The 17,630-nt window shown below is 39.5% G+C and overlaps 1 protein-coding gene across 3 annotated transcripts in view; it reads left to right on the plus strand.

Moving 5' to 3' along the window:
* The window catches only part of Kcnj16 (potassium inwardly-rectifying channel, subfamily J, member 16), a 59,936-nt gene that overhangs the window by 15,378 nt on the left and 26,928 nt on the right, over positions 1–17,630 (plus strand). The window contains exon 2 of one of the 3 annotated variants that reach the window (NM_001252207.1): positions 3,020–3,100. The exons of 1 other annotated variant lie outside the window; for it this stretch is intronic. The gene's annotated coding sequence lies outside the window, so the exon portion shown is untranslated. Of the gene's footprint in view, positions 1–3,019; positions 3,101–14,076; positions 14,188–17,630 lie in introns of those variants that run through there. One more of the 3 variants, NM_001252209.2, reaches the window with a different exon arrangement.

Raw genomic sequence — 17,630 nt, forward strand, 5'->3', positions numbered from 1 at the left:
ACCCCCAACAGGACTGTGGTACACACCAAAGTTTGAAAAACAGGTGTGCAACAAAGTACTTCTACAGAGACTGGACTCTCTTTAGAAACTGGGTCCATGGCAACCATGCAGCAGAGCTCTGAGGGTGGGGACATGATTAGGAAGAGAAACATAACCAGCAGGTGAGAAATGGAAGCATCCCAAGGCACCCAAGTGGATTGAAAGGGTTAATTCTAAGGAATTCTTTAACATTGGTCTCTATGGAGAAGGAGAGCAAGGCAGTCACCTGGTCATCCTTCTTGGGCACAGCAGCATTTCTAAAGTTGAAATTGATTGCTAATGCTGACCTCTATCAATCTTGGTTATCTATGGGCACACTGGCTGTATTCAACGTGTTTAGTGGCTGCTATTGAACAAGAAGCAAATGAAGCTCACTGATCTATGCCTTTGTTTTCTTTCTTTCCCTCTTTTTCCTTCCTTCCTTCCTTCCTTCCTTCCTTCCTTCCTTCCTTCCTCCTTCCCTCCCTTCCTTCTTTTCTTCCTTCTTTCCTTCCTTCCTTCCTTCTTTCTTCCTTCCTTCCTTCCTCCCTCCCGTCCTTCTTTCCTTCCTTCCTTTTTTCCTTCCTTCTTCTTTTCTTCCTTCCTTCCTTCCTTCCTTCCTTCCTTCCTTCCTTCCTCCTTCCTTCCTTCCTTCCTTCCTTCCTTCCTTCCTTCTTTCCTTCCTTCCTTCCTTCTTTTTTCCTTCCTTCCTTCTTTTCTTCCTCCCTTCCTTCCTTTCTGTAACACAGGTGGAGGTAGGAAAGCATGAGGGAGAGGTGACTCTTCTTCATTTCCTTTACCTCATGTACTCTTTATGTGATTTCAGCATTTGAATTCTAAAACTCTGCTCAATAGGCAGATTATAGTCTCATGATTCGAATTATCTGCAATTTATAAACCAAAATATGACCCAATGAGTTAAAAGTCCTCATTTTTTTTTTTACCAAAAAACCTACAAATTCAGTTTGAAAACTCTTATTAAAAAAAAAATAGTCTTACTTCTCCCAACACACAAAGTAGGTATCTGTTTTCTTCAAACAGTTACTGTGCTTGCCTACAATCCTCACACTCCAACAGCAATAGTAGTAATTTCATTGGTATTTTGAGGTGGTGTAATAGGAAAATTCAGTAAAATAAGTAATGTTGCAAGTTGGAATGCAGAAACATATGTACACACATGTGGGTCAGTGGACCATGCCAGGAAACTTGGTAAAGTTGAGCAGGTCAGAAGCCCAGGAATATCTGAAAGGGAACCTCTGAGAGGACGATAGGAGCTGCGCCTGCTTCCTACCTGGCCCCTGCCATGTGACCACACTCCCCACATAGTAATGTTCCTATGTGGTCATGTAGATCAGAACAGAGCTCTCGGTGCTAATGAGGTATCTCTAGACCCTGGGGGTTTATCCAATAAACTTCCCTTCCGGGACACTCCTTCCTGCAAAAGGTATTTAATCTCTGGTCCACCCTGAGGAGGTGGCATGCACCCCTTGTTCAGAATGAACAATCAATAAACAGTTTGGAACCATGGACAGTCTCATCAAGAATGGCTGTGGGGAGTGGAGTCTGGAAGCTGCTGGTCAGGGAACCACGGTTTCAGCCTCCCACATCTTAGGCTGCATTTTCCCACCTTCTGAGCAGTGTGTCTGCGCTTTCCTTGAGCCTAGCATCTGATGGTGGTGCAGGGTAAATGCAAACACACACACACACACACACACACACACACACACACACACACACACACACACACCAAGCCAATAATTTATGCTTCTGATTCTTTCTCTTCCTTCCTTCCTTCCTTCCTTCCTTCCTTCCTTCCTTCCTTCCTTCCTTCCTGTCTCTCTCTCTCTTTCTCTCTCTCTGTCTCTCTCTGCCTGTCTGTCTGCCTGTCTGTTTTTCTTTCTGACTTATCTTTCCGGATCTACAAAGGCATAGAATGGTTGTTAAATGCCAAGCACACATCAGGCTTTGTGCTGTTTGCTAAGGACCATGTTATGTGACTTATATGTCCCTCTTAATTTCAGGTATTCCAAAAGATAAGCTGGAGGTGGTAAGCTAAACCAACTGGTTGCCTACACTTTTGTTTTGGAATTGAGTTGTGTATTGTTTAAGTAGTAGTTTTGTGATGACCAGAAGTAAGAGCAGTTTTATGTTTTTGTTGTTGTTCTGGCTTCTACTGTTGGACAAGAAACAACACTTTAAGACCCTCCTGCCACATCAATTTGTTATTCAATTCAGTAGCACTCTAAAGTGACTTGGGAAGACAGTGTCCAAATTACTGGAGCATAAAACTACCGTGCTTCCAGGACTTTGGTAGTCTACAACCTGAAGGCATACTATTAAGTAAGTTTAACTTGCTTGGAATGAGGGGAAATGTTTATCCATAAACTAGGCTTTCAACTGCAAGTAACAACTCTTTCTAATCTCTGTTTATTAAATCTATGTGTAGATAAAGAGATGAAAACTTACTACTCCAATATTTATAGAGAACACACAGCTCTAACTGATTTGAATCTAATCTTAACATTATATTCATGACAAAGGAGAATATGATACCACTGATGTGTTAACACTAGAAACACCTGTTCCTGTTCCTCTGGGTCTAGTGCTACAATCTACCCTGCTGCTTTCATGGAAAAGACCTTGAGAGGGAAACTGGTCGAAGCTACTTCTGCCTGACCTCAGCCGGCTGGCTCACTGTGCCCAAAGAATGCTGCCCCAACATTTGCTGGGGCACTTAGCCTTTAGACTCCACTTAGAATGTAATCACTTACAACCCTCCCTGTCAAAGAATCTGAGCTGGTGAAATGGGGCAGGCAATCTGGGCTGAGCCTGTTTTGGCTGCTTGTGTGCAAAGGGGACTGGGAGAAAGGCTGATGGCAGTGATTTCGTGACTGAATGGGGAAGTTGTTCTGAGGGAATTTTTTTCTCCCTTTAAAGAAAATTCTACAAGCCTGAAAGCTCTGAGATAAAGGAAAAGCCACCACTGTTTATTCTCTCACAGGCCTTCGATGATGGGGAAAATAGATCATCCTTGTTGCTTGTTGGCTCACTGGAACTGGACACAAATACTTAAGAAATTAAGGTCAATGAAGCGCTAAGACGGTATTTCCCTGGGTCCTTTTTCTTTTTTCTTTTTTTTGGGGGGGGGGCTGGTTTGAATTCTGCCTTACAGTCCTATGTACTAACCATCATGTGCAGTGAGCATATGTTCATCTAACATTTTAAAAAGTAATTTGTCGTCCTTCTTAGGATTTCACACAAATGCTAAGCAATCTTATAGCCGCCCACTCTTTTGACCCTTTTTGACGCTTTGTAACTTCCTCCCATATGTTTTTTATTATTTTTTTTTTTTTATTTTCACCTTTGAGACAGGACTATGACACTATGTAGCTCTGGCTGGCTAGAATATGCTAGGTGCAGCATGCTGACCTAAAATTCACAGCTATCTACCTTATGGTTGGGCAAAGCACCCATAAGCACACAATAAAAAGAAAATAAATATCAAATAATGTGATAATATTACTTATTATTTATTTGATAATAAATATCAAGTAATAAAGCCTAGCTTTGTTGTAAAGTAACATTAGATGGAAACACTCCTTTTCCGACCTCTGGCTTAATTTTTTGAAGGGGAGTCCTTTTTCAGTAATTCTCCTAACTACCTGAATCTGATTAGTAGTCAATGAACCATCTTCATTATGATGATAAACAAAATGGAAGGACACGGACAGAGTAAATGAAAATGGAAAATAAAAGAAACACATGACCAATTGCATGGGGACACATCAAACTTTCTCCTAAATAGTTCTTCTATAGAGAAAGAGAAAATTGTGATTTGGATGTTTGTTTAAGTACCCGTGACTCAGATTTTGTTTTGTAACTTTTCACACAGCCAGTACTGTGAAGGTTCCTCTATATTTTCTATCCGCAGCCTAAAGAGAAATGACAATAATAACATTGGCATTTGCTTAAGTCTTTGGAAAACTTCAAACTGAGTTCGCAGGAATGCCGCATGGAGTACCTCTCCCAAGCAAGTTGGTTGGACAAGGCTGTTTTTGGGGACCCAATTTTCACAGGAGCAAAAGTAGACAGTACAGGCCAGATGAGGATAGACTATGACCAGTATTCCTGAGAGAGATAGCATCCACAGGGATTAGTCTGTAAGTCAGAAGAAATTACAGAACTTAGAAGAACTTGAGCTGATCATAGTGAGTAACCATGGTTGGTGACACCATCTGTTGGGGAAAAAAAAGACCTTCAAAGAATTGGAATAATTATAACCCTCCAATTCACATATTTATTAGTGAAAAACAATCAGACCAAAAGCTATCACAAAGGTGGAAATGGTAACATAGACTTACATAACTTGTGTGATTTAAATTGTTCAGTTGATAGATTTTATGAAGATTAAGGTTTTCATGCTATGGCCCTCCACAGGTTTTTAATGAACTTGGGTCTGTTTTACAGGAGCACTCTTGAAAGAAACTGCAAACCAGGCAATTTATGTTTCTAATAACATGGCATGTTGACGTGGGGGAGTTTTAAAGCAGGAGCTACTGCTTTTCAAATATTTCATGGAGGGGCAGTAGAATTTGTCCCCAGAATACCAGAGTCATTGATCACTGTTATAATAGATTTCTTAAAATCAGAAAATTAGAATAGAGAGATGGCTCATAGGACAATGTGTTTGCTGTGAAAGAACCATGAACCTCAGGTCAGATTACACACACACACACACACACGCACGCACACGCACACGCACATGCACACACACACACGATATTAAGCTTTCCCAAGCCTCTAAATGCATTTGCAACTTTTGCCGAATGAAGTAATACCTGCTTCTTTGGGACAGCAAACTGTAAATAAATAACCCCTGCTTGTCTTGATTTGCATGGTCTTTGTCTATTTTTGCAGTCTATTATGCTTCTTGCACAGAAATATATACATGGGAGATTATCTCTGACCAAGTCAGAGAATAATTTAGGGCCAATTGGATATCAAATGTGGCATCAATAATTTTAAAAGGCAGAAATGGATGGAATTTGTTCACCTTTAGAACAAGATTCCTGTGGACTAGCTGAGGTTTGTAATTATTTAGTGTTTATAGACTCAGTTGACTTCCTAGATATCTCTGCATAAACTACATGTCTGTGAATTTCCTACATGCAATATTATTTGACAGGCTATTTGTAGAATTACTCGAGATTGTAAGAAAGTCCTCTGTAAATAACAACTTGGCTCTATTTCTATTTTTAATAATATAATATTTATACTCTTTGAGAAATTCACCCATCCTATCTGGATCACATCCCTTTGTATTCCTTACCCCAACCTCTCTCAGATACACCTTTTCCTCCCTAAGTTCCATCCTCTACTTTAGATCTTTTTAAAAAAATTATTCAGTAGGAGACTATCTCAAAGCACATGGCCTTTCCCTCTGTCTTTCACAATCTTTGAGCCCTCTCTCTTCCATGCTCCCAGATTCATAGGTGTAGGGGTTATATTGTAAATACAGCAATAGAGGAAGGTCTCCCACGATCAGTTCATCCCTGCATTTTGACCAGTTGTCATTTTCTATAATGGTCTCCACTGCTGAAAAAGAGAAGAGGGTTACATTTATCTGTGAAAACAAGAATAAATAATTTAGCATGCAATTAGGGATTTCACTGGCTTGGGAATCTGACAGTATTTTCTAGGTCACACGGCCTTGACATTCATGGGTATTTGGTGAAGTTTAAAGTACCAGGATTGGCTTCCTTCCTATTGAGTGAGTCCGGAAGTCATATTAGATAGCATTTGGTTACTTCCAGAATATAAATGTCACTACTGTACTTTTTAGAATCTTACCATACTGTCACTGTTGTGGCTCAAAGGTGGTACAGCTAGGTAGGAATTGATTATTGATTTATTTTCTCCATTGACAGTTTGCATAGAACTTTGTACAGCACTGTGAACTCTTGCCCACAAAGAGGAGGGCTTCAGATCAGATTCAGAACGATTCCTCCAAGTCCAGTGTTTGAAGCATGTGGTGTCTAGCAGTAGAGCGTACTTTCTTTTACTGGAAGGCACAAGTACAACACCAATGATCTGTTTAACTTGGAAGGTTCTTTTGGATACCCCTTATCAAAACTCTAAACAAGATAGGCTCTATTTTTTTAAAAAGAAGGTCTGATCTTTCATTATTAACTGAGAATTTTGTGTATGGCATCTATCGGATGGCTTCAATTCAGTTTCAGTCAATAACTTCTGTTCATTGTGTGACACAGAAATAGTGTACTAATATGCTTAGCCTTGTGTTGCTCATGTAAAAAAATGTGACAATGATCTTGGTATATGAGGTTTCTAAAGAAATAAGACATAATTTGTGCAAACCAGTGACCTATGTTCTAATATGCAGCACTTACTCAAATAAATAATAGCTGTTCCTATTCATATTATCATCACATCAGAAGCCATGTTTACATTTCCAAATGCCATATTTTTGAAGTGACTCATTCGGTATTCAGAGTTGAGAACTGCTTATACCTGAAACTTTCCACTAGCTGAATAATGTGTTGGGTTTTCTTAGGTATTAGACAAGACTGCTGAAAGAAAATCTACATATTGCATGATATATAGTATAAATTTACTGTGCACATAATTTTGTCCAGGCAGACCCTCAACTATACTGTGAATTCAGTCTTGAAACCAACATAGTTTGATATTACGCTGTTGGTCTTTTGTTTAACTTGTACATTCTATGTGGCTTCTATTGTTTGAGCAAATGACAGGCAATATTTTGGTCAAGATATTTAGATAATAGCTTTACCCTTTGGAATGGAGACAAACCTACTTTTGAAACACACTGTTCCAGAAAAATAGAGAAGCACAGACAACCAGTGTCAAGCATGTCCTGACGCACAAAACATCTATTCTGTTTTGAATCCTGCAGCAACTTAACACATCATCATATTCCACAAAATGATCATTTTGGAGACGTGATACATGCCCATTTAAATTCTGAATAAAACAAAGGAAGCATTTCTGGGTATTTTATATATGTTTTCTGCAACTGTGACTCCAGATACAAATTGCTATTCCATCTTAAAAGAGACAGGACCTCACCTGGTTGTCAGGGAGAGTTATTGCTTTTTTACTCAATTACAGTTTCCTCACAGAGGACAGCATCAGTCACAGGGCCTTCCATTGAGATAACACCTCTTCTCTGACACCAGAGGCTTGTGCCTAGGGATCTTTAGCAAGAATTTTTATCCCACAGATAGATTGTGGGAGTTTTGTTGAACCTGTCACAAAGGCTATTTTACGGACATTCTGGAAAATGAAAACAGAATGTGTGACCTATTAAAATTTAGTCTGGTGGGTTCCCACAATGTGGAAGGCATGATGGTGATGGAGGGGCAAACACCTGGAATCTGACTAAGTGCAGGGCATCAAAGGAGAATCATGGACTGGACTTGGCAACTTTCCAAACCTGTCTTCTTCAAGTTCTCTTCCTTCTCTTTAAACTTATGTCTTTCTCACGTCTGTTCAATATCCTTCCTACAACAGCACAGAATCTTGTATGAACCCCTTGTTCCTCACCCTGTGGGTCAGGTGGACTTCTCTTCCTTTTGGACTTTAGACAAAACCTATATTTGAAATATGATATTTCAGAACTTCAGAGAGGTATAGCCAACTGAAGACATGGCAATCACAATTTATTTAATGTCCTTTGTTCTCTTTTGAACCCATTACATTTCAAGATACTGACTCTTGTCTTGAAATGTCTCTCTTGTAGACATTCTCAACCAAGTTTCTTGGGATCATCTGGACCCTCATCACATCCTCTACTCTCTCTGCTCATCCACTGCCTTTCCCTTCTGCCTCCTTTCCCTATGGATTTCTGCCTGCTGTGGAGTCCATAGCTGACTCCCAAGCATCTTTAGAATTTATCTCTCTTTCTTTGTTCTCTGGAGCTATGTTATATTCTCCTACTCATATCGCCATCTCTCGTGTAATCAGCTTAATGACCCCTTTAGACCCAGAATTCTCAGTGTAACTTTACTCGTTAATACTTTGCTTTTGGGGCTAGAAAGATGGTATACTCAATAAACTTCCTGGTGTGAAAGCATAAGAAGGGATTCCTTGGGACCCACAGAAAAAGCTATGTGGTAAAGTCTCTATTCCAATGCTGGTTGGGAGAAATGAAGAGGTCGGTGAATTCCTGATGCTCATTGCACAAGCAATAGACAAGTAATTGAACAAGGTTAACTGTCTCAGAAAATAAGGGGGGAAACAACTGAGGAAGGCACCCAATGTTGACTTCTGGCTTCAGTGTACACAAATGCACACAACCATAGAAACATGTACATACTTCAACCTTCCCCACCCCTTCCACACACACACACACACACACCCCACATGTACACACAGAGACAGACAGAGACAGAGACAGAGAGACAGAGAGACAGAGAGAGATATTTATACCACAATGCTGTTAAGATTGCCCTAGTCTCCTGATCAAAGCCTTCCATTCCTTGTGAGCCCAATCTTAGCAGTTTAGGACGATTTACCAGTGACTGCTCACCACCTCAGCTCTCTGTGATACTTCTCCCATTAACTGATCTAGAGATGAAACCAAATAGGCATGCTGCTTTTGCCTGCTGATTCCTTTTCAGGGCCCACACCATTTGTCTCCATCATTTCTGTTCAGTATGAAGGGTGTGAATTGCACCCTTGGGAAAGTGTGACTCAACAAGCAGCTACTGGAGAGTGGATACCCTGGAAAGCAGAGACAAACACATCCACAGCTTTTGAGAATGGAGGAGCCTACTCCGGAGTAGAAAAGACTGGACATAAAAAAAATAAGATTAGTCATAAGGAGACACTTAAGTTCAATGTGTATGGATCTTCCATAACTCATGATAAGGGCTTGAGCGTTAGCTGGGTTTTATGGAAACATTTTAAGACATTAAGCTCAATCATGATTTTGTGTTTGTGGTATCACTCTTTGCAAGATGTGCTTCTTGCAAGCACATCCAGTTCTTATTAAATTTCATTTCTTTTTCCTTCCCCCCAGGAAAAACAAAACGAAACAGCCTGTTAGTTACACCTAGTGCCACATGACATTCTATAGACTTGTAACCTGTCTTTGTGCATGTCCCTCTTACATTTCATTAGCATTCCAAAGCTGGGAATTATGGGAATGTGCTACTGTGCTCAGCTTACATTTTAGTTTAAGGGGCATCCTCAAGAATTCATCAGCTCACAAAACCCAATTCAGATCTGTTACCAGCACTTGCCCTAGCCTGAAATCTCACATGTTTATCTTAAAATCAGCTATAATTGCAATATATACAACACCGATATTGAATGATTTGTGACTGGCCATGACTTGAATATGTACACTACAGACATTGGAAACTTTACCAATCAGCCTAGAGTTGTGGCTCAGCTTTAGGACATTGGGCTGGGCTGACCAAGATCTTGAGTTCTGTTGTTAATGTGGCCCTAGCCACAACTCATGAATAAATTGACCATATAATCCGCAGTTCTGGTTGGTACCCATTTCCTTAGTGACTTGAGACCACAACATTTATCCCATTTAATCACAATGAAAGACTAAATGATTACTATGGATATGGAAGATAATGAAAGACTGGGCATTCTTTCTTTCTGGAAGATATGAAGTCTGTGTCAGAAGGTAAGCCATGACTACGAGTCCAGTCTCTTCTTTATTTAGCTGAAGAGCCAGCTTTTGGAAGTCCTATAAGGCTTGTTTTGCAGTAATTTGGGGACACTGTGAATACGGGAAAGTTTGTGAAGGCTACAAGAAGATGCATTTTTATCAGAGCCTGAGGAAGGACTTCCTCTTTAATTATGTAGACTCATCACAAAGCAAGAACAGAACATACGGGTGCCACTGAGATCCTGGCCTGTGAAAACTATATAGATCAGAGTCATTTGGAAGGGACATTACAGAGGATGCTCAGATAATAAATTCTTCCATTAACATTCTCATGATGCCTATGATATTTTGGATCATCTCAGTTCCACCCTTGATCTGCCATTCTGTCAGTTCTCAGCAGGCCTTGCCTAATACTTTGCGTTTGGCTGTGAGGAATACCAGCCAGCTGTCTAAAAAAAAATCATTTAATTTCTTAAATAAAATATCCAAGCAGAAGTGCGTGGGGGGCACTTCTGTATTTGGTTCTAAAATTAAATGTTGTCTCTCATCTGAGAGGAAGTAAGCATCTCGCCAGTGTCCTATGCATGCTTTCAGAAGACAAAAATCTCTCAGGATAACACAGTTCACTTCAGCACAGCCTGGTCAAAGGAAAGGAAATGTATCAGGAAAGAGAACCAGGCTTGAGGATCTTAAGCAGGGGGAGTGACGTTAGGGAGGGACACCCTGTTTACCCATGAGAACTTTAACCACTTCCTCCATATCCTAGGGTAGCCCCGGCAGCTAGAATAACAGGAAGTTCTCAGGCAGGCAAAACATGGCACCTGTGCAGTTTGTTTCAACCAGTCACAAGGAAACTTTCAGCAAGGGCTAAGACTATGTGAAACAACAACAACTTAAGCATTTTCGCTGGATGTTGAAAATCTGGCTAAAGCTAACATTTCTGCCTGTTATCCATACGAATGTGGCACTGTGCAGCAGGAAAAGGGTTTCTGTTTTGATCTTAGTTTTCTTTAAGGGGTGGTCCACTGGTAGTTTGAGTATGTTCCTGACTCTCTGTCTGTCTGTCTGTCTCTTTCCTTCTTTTTTCCTTTTTTGAAGGCGTGTCACAAGGGTTGGGGAATGGACCAGGGAAGCCTGGGAAGGGAGTGTAATCGGGGTGCATGATGTGAACTTCCCAAATAATCAATACAAATATTATGTTGGAGAAAATGTACCAAAACAGGGTTGACACATAGGTCAATTTGTGGACATCATGCCAGCTTGCTACAAATGATGCCCTGGTTCTATTCCTAGGTTCACGTAAACCCAGAGTGCTGATGCACAAGGGCTGTGGAGACAGGAGGATTAGCAGTATAAGTTTTAAAAAGAAAAGGAAGTTTAATAACATCCAAGGCTCCATAGCAAGTTTGAGTCCAGCCTGCTGTGCATGAGCCCTTATCTCAAAGGAAACAAAAATTGCTTTAAAAATAGAATTACTTTGTACAAAGTATGTAGTTTTTATAGCATTACCAGAAGTATAGTTGGCAGTGTTTTCATGATCAATGTGTTTCATTTGCATAACTTTAATTATACCTGATACTTGTCTGCCCATTCCTTCTGCTGTGTAGGTTTTTTTTTTTAGTTTATCCCCATTTCCTGTCAATCTTTGAACTACAGAAAATAATTTAATCCCACCCCCCCACACACGCCCTAGTAGGCATTCTTCTCTCTAGTCTTTCCATTAGACTAATTTCACAATGATTCTGAGAGCATTTACTTTGCTACTGTTTTAACTGTTTTGAAAATATTACTTCATTTACTTTTACTAAGAGCTCTATGACACACACACACACATATATAATTGGTTTGTCAAGTAATTAAATGTGTATATTTTAAGCTTCTTTTTAAAAAAAAGGAACCAGACTACTCTCCCAGTAAATAATTGCAATCGTAGATCACTTTAATACTGATTTATTCAGATAGTTATTCTGGCCTTTGACAAATAGGCATTAAGCACTGACTTTATGTTAATGGTATTTTAAATGACTTAGTAAAAGATTATGATCAATTTATACATCAATAATAGGGTTATCTTAATGATAATGAAAATTATGGAATGTATACTTTATAGTCTGTTTTATTTTTACATGTATAAAAAAATCATTATATAAGAAGTAAGAAGAGTATTTTCTATAAGATATAGACCATTAAGAAAACACAGTGAATGAGATTAATCACTTATTGCACAAACATTTAAACAGATGGTTAGTAACATTAGACTCTAGGAGAATCCAATGATGGCTCTAATTTCGGTGTTGTATTTTTTTTCCCTATGAATTTGCAATGAAATCCTGAGGGTAAAACGATACCTTCTTCTTATTTACCAAAAGAATTGGTTTTATTTATTTATTTATTTATTTATTTATTTATTTATTTATTATATGTAAGTACACTGTTCCTGTCTTCAGATACTCCAGAAGAGGGCGTCAGATCTCATTACGGATGGTTGTGAGCCATCATGTGGTTGCTGGGATTTGAACTCACAACCTTTGGAGGTGCAGTCGGTGCTCTTAACTGCTGAGCCATCTCGCCAGCATAAGACTTGGTTTTAAAACAAATGATATGCAAGCGGCAGGGTGTGTAAGAACTTAATTAAGGAAGTTAATCAATTGAAAACATTTTCAGGCAAATTGTAACTTCTTTCATGGGTAGGAGGATCCAAGAAGCCCTTGGCAGCTAATGTCTAGCTGAGAGAAATCATTTTCTTCAGAGATGTCACCACTGGATGCTTATCCCTGCCTCAACCCTCAACTCCACCCCAGGCTCATGCAAACAATCCCAATTAAACCCAGTGGGTCGCAAAAACACAAAATAAGGAGGGGAACTGATGGGAAGAAGAAAGGTTTCAGCATGTGTGAGAGTGTAAAACAGGGTGTGTGCATTCTGATAGACATGTGTCAAATTACCAACAAATTAATTAACAACAGACAGACAAATCTCTCTTTCCCGGAATAACAAGCAACTCCTCTTTCCTACATGACTTTCCATCCATCCCAGTTATCTATGGCATCGAACATGTGAAAGCTTCCTGCCTCCTCTCGCTAACACCTCTCACTCTGCTCCCATTTTTTGTCATTTAACTAGGGTTCTACCTTCAAATTTATGACATTTTTCATCAAGGTTACTAATAGCATTCCACAGTCAAATACAACTTCTCAATGCCAGGGTGTCCCCTATGTCTGACAAGATGGCATTCCCTAACCCTGCCAAACTTTCATGGTGTACCATAGCTCACGGTTTTGCTGTACATGGAAGGGTTTTCTCACTTCCTGTTATGGATTCTCTTCCTCCTTCCAACCTCAAATTGGGTTTTGTCCTAGGCCTCAGTCAATGGGATTTTTCTCTCTTCTAACTCTTCTGGCTTCTTGTGTGGTCTCTTCCATTATCCGTGACTGCAAATGCCAAATGTATAGCACTAACTTCTAGTCTGAATCTTCTAAATTCCAAATCATTGTATTATCTCCTGGCAAGTCCATTTGTTTGAAGAGTGTATACCTATTCCTATACCTATACCTATACTTATATATCTATAATGCTAGGTAAAAATCTACTATTGAGTGTCACTTGTCAAAATTCCTTATCTCAGGTCTCAGTGAATTCACCAGAATTTACTTAAAAAAAATTCAACATCGACTAATTATTGAAAATGATGCTAAGCCTTCATTTAAAGAAAATGAACACTGGACAGTGAGTAAGTGACTCATTCCTTCTCTTATCCCCAAAGAAAAGAAAGCAAAGAAAACAACCACAAATGAAAGCAGTTTCCTGAAGAACATCCAATGTCCTTGAACTAATACCAAGGTTGTTGATAATTTCTCTAGGGTCACCTACTATCTTGGAACCCATGTGAAATCATGTTGGGCAAGAGGCTGTTTGCCTTTGGTATAGGGTTACATAGTCAGGCAGGGTGTGTGTTTCCACAGAAATCTCTACTGTGACAGTAAGAAAGCCCACACACAAGAAGATCAGACTTGGATGAAGTTGTACCAGCCCTGAGATGTCAGCACGAGAGGATTCAGCCTTCTGGGTCAACGCGATGTTTAGGGGGCAGCATGTGGCCACTTGGTAATTTGAGGGATTCTTGTGATTTAACAGGCTCCTAGAGCTGTGATCAAAGACCGAGTTGTAAAGGAGCTTAGAGAAAGGGTATTTCTCCTAGCTTCTTGTTTTCTGTCAGCCTCCGTTGGCAGGCGTCTCTACCATGAGTAGGCATGGGAACCAGTTAAAGAAAGTGTCGATTCAGTCAAGTAACGCTGAGAACTCTGGCTTTTGTCTGTGCTGAATGTGGCCGGAAAGGCAAAACAGAACGAGATTCTGCTGTGGGGTTTCTCATCTCCATGGTGGTAGGTACTGACAGCCTCAGAAGGGGAACAAGAAGAGCGCAGAGAAGAGATCATGAGTTCTGTCTGGGCAGTCGTGTTGAAGATCAAAAGGCCCCAGGGCTTGGATCTGTAACTGAGGTAAGACCTTGCTGTCATGTACAAACTGATCGAAGCCTGGGCTACTTGCTCGTTTATCTGTTCCTTTAAGCTCATTCTTTCTAAGGGGAAGCTTTTGTTGGGTATTGCATCGTCCACGGGCTAGATAGTCATGTTTTGTTACTACACAGTCTATGGCTGGGATTCTTTTTCCTTTTCATATCATCTCTAAGGAGGGCTGAAGCAAACAGTCTGAGACAAGTGCCATTTAGGGATTTCTTAAGGGAAGTAAAATTCAGAGGAAAGCGAAAAGGGGAGCGACTTGATCAGTGGAATATCAGTGCTGCTTATTGACATGGCTGGTGTGGCAGAAGTGAATCTTTAATTTCCTGTGCAAACAGGCATGAATAAAACAAAGCCATGCTGTATGTCTTTGCCATCCTCCCACTGTCTCCAAGGGACAACAAAGCAACAGGAAGGACACGAAATTGTAAGACGATTCAGGCTCTGTACTGTTTTGTCGTAATTACATCTCCACCGCTAAAAATGTGGGCACACGTTATTATTAAATGTATGTAAAAAAATTTTAGCTACTCAGAAGTCTTTAGTGAGGAGAAATATCCCCTACTTGCCAAACACTTAAATATGCTTTAGAGATTAAAAAAACAAAAAAAGAATCACTAGGCTTTTTGCTATTTAATGTTTTTCTTATATTAATTATTTTATTTCAATTTTCATATCTGAGAGTTGCTATGGAGTAAGTAGCACTCAGGCTACCCCATGTCTGTAATTTTTCATTTCACTTTTAAAAAAGACACAATTAGAATAGTTTGACTGTGGAAATTCTAAGGCCATGAAGGTGCAGGATCATGGATAATGGCCATAAGTATTTTATTTATAGAGAATGTGAGTCTTTGCCTTTCCAAAGTTCCTTTTTTTCTTCTTTGATTCCTATGAGTCTTCAAGTCATCCTGAGAAATCAGAAAAGGCGGAGACAATGTCTGCAGAGCTTATGGAAGCTTTCTATCCTATCAGAATTGGCTACCTATCAGCAGTGACCTTTCTAAGTTCTCAGCTTCAAACCACCTCCTTGAAAAAAGCCTTTAACAGTATCTGTCCCTAGATAGTATATAATCTCTGTTGGTATGGTACCTGGCACATAGGAACCACAAACTAAGCAGAGATAACTGTTATTAGCTCCATTTTCTCGAGGAGGGAAATCATGGTGCAAAGAGTCACTTGATTCAATAGCTAAACTCAAAGTGCTATACCAACAAATGGCTCAGGTCCAAGCAACTCAAACTTTGTTTGGTATTTGAGAAAAATACCAGGCAATTGTAATTTTGTAATGGGGAAGGTGGAATAAAACATAAAATAAAGAGGTAGTTTCAACAAAAATATCAACTATGATATGTTGCAGCCATGGATTTTGCTTTTTGATAGCTGTGTTCCACCTTGGACCTTCCTCTGCTGATGAGCCCAGTCTCTGCAACTAGGGTTGCAGCTGAAGTCAGAGTTGGTATGTTAAAGTGGGCTGGCATGAGGAAGAAACAGGGTCAGATGGGTTTAGGGCCAGGCAAATTTTCTTCTGTGTATTGATGCAATAAAGAGTAACCATTTTATATTCTGAACTCTTAAGTTGCGCCACATTAAAGCATCCATTATTGAATTAATCTAGGCCAGTGGCTTTCTCTATGCCTATCAGATAGCTCTTTCAGATCAGCCCTTGTTTGACTCAAGTACTTAAGCTAAGCGTATGATTTACAAACATTAACAGGATCTCTGTCATTCCACAATGCAGTTGGATTTAATTTTATAATTAGTTATGTTTAGGGAGTAAAATAATTAGTCTGGGTTATAAGAAGTCAATGGTTACAATAAGATTCAGATGGGAATCAGTCTGTCCATTGAAATTAACTCTGAAATTAACTAAAATAAAGGCACTGTTTGATTTGAGAAATGGTGTATTTTCTGTGTCAGATGATAAGAACACAAGAAATCTTTCATAGTATACAGATAAATAAAAACAGGATTTTGATCATTTATAAGAGGCAGTACTCCTAAGAGGATCAGGGGCGCCTGGAGGTCACAAGTTATGGACACAGAATCATTTGTAGTTCTTGAGCATTTCATATGACATTACTTTTGTTTTGTCTTGTTTAAGACGGTCTCTTTGTACAGCCGTAGCTAAACTAGAACCCATGATGTAGACCATATCGACCTTGGATTGTTAGCAATCTTCTGCCTCTGTTTCCCATGTACTGTGATAATCAATTACTACGTGCTACCATGTATAGCTCCCTACGTTTTTCCTTAATGGTTGCTCTGAAAATCCCTAATCACATGTGAACTGTTTCCCTTCCTATTGTTGATTTGCTTTGAAAGTTTGAGCTACAGGCAGATCACAAAATAAAAATGAGAAAAACAAAAACAAAAACAAACCTCAACTAAGTCATAAATGTCAACATTGATCAAGCAGAAAGATAGCAAGCAGAGATGAAAGGGGACAATTTTCCTGTGGCTATGACAGTAAAGCTCATGCCTTCTCGTTTTAAATCGGAAGGTCCAGGTGCTTGGATCCTAATGAACGGATGGAGGTTCTGTAATATCGTTTCATTTTTAATCCTCTTGGGCATCCATTCACCATTGAATAGTCTTCTAATACTGGAGTAAATACTGTGTGCTTGTGAACAAAAAACGTTTAGCCTTTTACTGTTAAAAGAGAACTTCAGAGTTGTCTAGCCCAACTCCTTAACAAACGCAGGAAATTCCTTCACAAATCCTTTGATTATACAAATTGCAAACAAATAGTCCCAGCATGGTGTCTATTGTTAAAATATTAGTGGCAAAACACTCTTGTTGATATGGGTATTAAACTGTAACCTTGTAAATTCAGTAGGCAGTTCTTACTCAGACGAACATCGCAAAACAGGGACTCTGTGTCTGTTGCATAAATATATGGATTTGCCATTTCTACATGCAAAGTATGCCAGCTACTTAGAGCAGAGCCATGTTTTTATTATCTCAGAAAATCTAGACCACCAAATATAGAGCTTAGTTGATACGTGTTGGGTATTTTTTCCTAAGAAAACATAAGGAAAGGACGAATGTGCCTCGATATATCATCTACAGACCAAAGAAAGAATTCCCTTCAAGTCTAGAAGAGTGAAACTATGAGGGATTTTTTTAAATTAATTAATTAATTAATTAGTTAATCAGTTAATTTATTTATTTATAGTTACTTATAGGAACATGGGAGACTCAAAAGGCAGCTATACTACTTAGAGGTACCTTGAACAATTGATGGGCAGCTCCTCCACCAAGAAAGCCCACCTCCATCAATTGCCACATTATCAACAGGCATCACTGGAACCCGAAGAAGGAAAGAGGCCGGTGCAAATCCCATGAGCCTTCCTGCTCCTTCTGTAGGGAGTGTCAATAACCATGATCTTAAGAGGTTTTTTTTGTGGGTGCTGACAGCCACT

Source organism: Mus musculus, chromosome 11, assembly GCF_000001635.26.
Source record: "Mus musculus strain C57BL/6J chromosome 11, GRCm38.p6 C57BL/6J".
NCBI classification, from domain to species: Eukaryota; Metazoa; Chordata; class Mammalia; order Rodentia; family Muridae; genus Mus; species Mus musculus.